This window comes from Octopus sinensis, linkage group LG23 (genome assembly GCF_006345805.1).
Source record: "Octopus sinensis linkage group LG23, ASM634580v1, whole genome shotgun sequence".
NCBI classification, from domain to species: domain Eukaryota; kingdom Metazoa; phylum Mollusca; class Cephalopoda; order Octopoda; family Octopodidae; genus Octopus; species Octopus sinensis.
In genome coordinates, this window is record NC_043019.1 from 27,118,577 (window position 1) to 27,121,956 (window position 3,380).

Here is a 3,380-nt window from a genome sequence, read left to right on the forward strand (position 1 = left end):
AAATCAGAAATTACCAATTTTGCCCCACCTTCATGCACATATATTTAGCACCAAAAGCCTAAAGTGTGTGTTGTGCCGAGCCACGATGGCTCGTGTTGACTGTCATTGCGGGTGTCTTGGATTCCGACTATTCAAATACGGCAACTTTGCCTCTTGTATTTAAAAGATCCAAAAGAAGACACCTTAGCCTGCTGGGCTACAGCTCACCGTTACCCATAACCAAGTTATCCATAATTTCAGATTAAAATCTAGTGTTGTCTCCCTTCGTAAAAAACCGTCTATAGTTATCTCCCATGTTGTACTTCCGGTTCCTATTTTGTTATTCATCAAACATGGAGTATAAACAGGTCACAGCCTTAATTCAGTGACTGCAAACTTAATGCCTGGCTCATATTTCTCCTACGTGCATGTATCTTAAAAGAGGTAAACCATCGCCTGTTACTAATTTAACAACTGACACAACTACTTCTGCATAGGTAACTGTAATTAACGTGTAATCTCTCCACTCCCCCCCGTGTAATCATAAGTTTATACACCAGTCTACACAGCCTGGCACAGATCGAATGTTTTTGCTGCACAAATTGATTGTGTTGACCAGTTAACCCACATGTGTGCAGTGTCTTCTTTCGGCAGTGACACATTTTTCTCTCTTCTTAACTCATACCTAATGCATCTACCCCAACATATATATATATATATGAACGATACATAATTATATATATATAATTATGTATCGTTTGTAAAAAAAAAACATAAATCCGAAAGAAGAAGCACGTTCTAAGACGTAGTGCAATATATATTAAAAATGGGGAAGGCCGGTTTACGGAATTGCCTTAGGTTTTTCTCAACCACACAGTTATAGGCGCGCTTCCTCACACACGTAATCCCGTAAACCAGTCTCACCCATTTTCAACATATCTATCTATATATATATATTTATATATATATGTGTGTGTATGTATATATATGATTTTATAACTGTTTCATTTCTTTTCTATGCAACTTAAAGTATCGTGGGTTCGTAGAACCAACTTATCTCGTCAGGCACCTGGAGGAACACGCCTGACTGGAAGGGTTCGTTGTACAACCCTACGAAACCTTAAGGAGCTTGAGTCGAGTCAAACTGTTATTAAATTATATATGTAACTCTTACCAATTGTTTTGAATGCCACTTAATTTCGTTTGTCCACTCAAGAGCATATATATATTTATATATATATATATATATATATATATAACTGAATGCTTATATGGCTTATGGTGAATCAACAGATTATATATATATATAAGCATCAATATTTCATACGTACACATAAAAACAAAAGTAAACATTGACATGCTTTTAGAGTAACAAAACTTTGGGAATCTATAAAGAAGAATGTTTTATTGTTTTTTTTTTTAAAGATAGCCGAACTAACTACGGCTGTTGCGATGTAAACAAACATTTAAGGAATGCCTTTGAAACGAAATCACCGTTGATCTAAATTTCACAGAAAGTATTAATTTCGTAATTCCTATTCACAAACGAAATCTGTATTATAAAATTAAATATACTTTTGAGTTAATTATGTGCCTTCTACGTGACAATCCGGTTTCTTCACAAATTTCTTCTCTTACCACTTCTGTAATACTGGGAACAGGATTTAATGCAGTGTTAGGTGCACGCTGTGCTTGAAATCAAGGTGTTCTCCTTGGTGGAACGGTTTTTAACGATCAGTCTGCTTAATCCGGGGTTGAAATAAACAATAGCAATAACGTCGCGATCGTATCCGGAGTGAACGACGGAGCCTCTCTTATGTGGTAACTTAATTTGCTAGAAACGACAGTCAGATTATCTTGAGCTCATACCTACTTTCTTAAAAAAGAAAATGAAAGGACCCATGGGTTAATGTACTCTTGGATATGTTTTATCTGAAGAAAAATAAAAAAAAAGAAGTTAAAAGCAGGATGGTCACAGGTGGGAGGTCTTTTAATCATAGTTCTGTTTCACCGCTCGGTGCTTCATTAGACTTAATATACTTCATGATAAAAATATTATTTTCGAAAACTAGAGAGAAAATATAAAGACGTTAAATGTCCGATGTTATATCTTTATAACAATAATTAATGATAATGAATAATTTTTGGTTTGGGGGTTAATCTCGCTCCCAGTTAATAAACAAGTCCACTACGTGATGTTTTGGAGGTACCTTTATCGGAATGATTCAAGCAATCAAGCTGAGGGTAATCTTTTAATATAGCTCTATCCTTCCTTCCCCACCCTTCACGAAGGCTCCATTAAAGGGTTATTGACACCACTATTACTTCTTGATCAAAAAATTCCAAAAGTAAAGAAAAGACAATGTTTTGCTGGCTGTCATTGAGAACAGCGGATGTTTTCGAAGGAATACAAGGGACGTAACTGGAACGGTTTGTTTGGCATCTTTTGCTTTAGGTCAGCTGTCATTCAGCAGACCTATGTTGAAAACCTTTCCAAATGTGATCATCCATGCTTACTTCATCATATAATGGACCCCATTATCCAATGTATTCTTCCCTTTTGCGATATAACCCCACCTCAAACAATAAACATCATCATACTTCCCAGCATGTCTAATTGAATTCACTGATTAATAGTGCTTTGTCCTGATATCAGGAAAATTTACATAAATTAATTATGTCCCTTTTTTAAGACATTGAGGTGAGATTTAAGAGAGAATTGACTATCTAGCAGGTGTAGTAATCATGTAGTGTTTGTACTATCAGGAATTCTCTTTTGGAGAGAGACGAAATTAAGTGGAAGAATTTAGGTTCATCTGCCAATGATGTGGATGAAAGGCTTAACTCTTAGACATTTTACACTGGTCATATTCGGCTCAAATATTCTACTTTATGTTCAATCTGGCCCCTGACTCCTACCCTATTATGTCATTTGAAAAATAAACAATCATGTAGAGGCTCAGGTGTGGCTGTGTGTGGTAAGAAGCTTGCTTACCAACCACATGGTTCTGGGTTCAGTCCCACTGCACGGCACCTTGGGCATGAATCTTCGGCTATAGCCTCAGGCTCACCAAAGCCTTGAGAGTGGATATGATAGATGGAAACTGAAAGAAGCACATCTTATATATATATATATAAACAGATTACCAAAAATGGTTCTTTTAACATACCAACTACTTGGTAAAATTATTAATTTTACCCTTTATTATTATATGTGTGTATATATATATATATATATATATATATATATATATATGTCTGTTTGCACTCCCTCCACCATTGCTTGACAAAGTTGGTGTGTTTATGTCCCTGTAACTTAGCAGTTCAGCAAAAGACCCCAATAGAATAAGTACTAGGCTCACAAAGAATAAGTCCTGGGTTCGATTTGTTCAACTAAAAGG

General features: G+C 35.8%; 1 protein-coding gene across 2 annotated transcripts in view; it reads left to right on the plus strand.

Moving 5' to 3' along the window:
* Positions 1-297: 297 nt before the first annotated feature.
* The window catches only part of LOC115223597 (receptor-binding cancer antigen expressed on SiSo cells), a 17,512-nt gene continuing 14,429 nt past the window's right edge, over positions 298-3,380 (plus strand). Inside the window, exon 1 of one of the 2 annotated variants that reach the window (XM_029794249.2) lies at positions 298-423. The gene's annotated coding sequence lies outside the window, so the exon portion shown is untranslated. Of the gene's footprint in view, positions 477-3,380 lie in introns of both variants that reach the window. The other variant, XM_029794248.2, reaches the window with a different exon arrangement.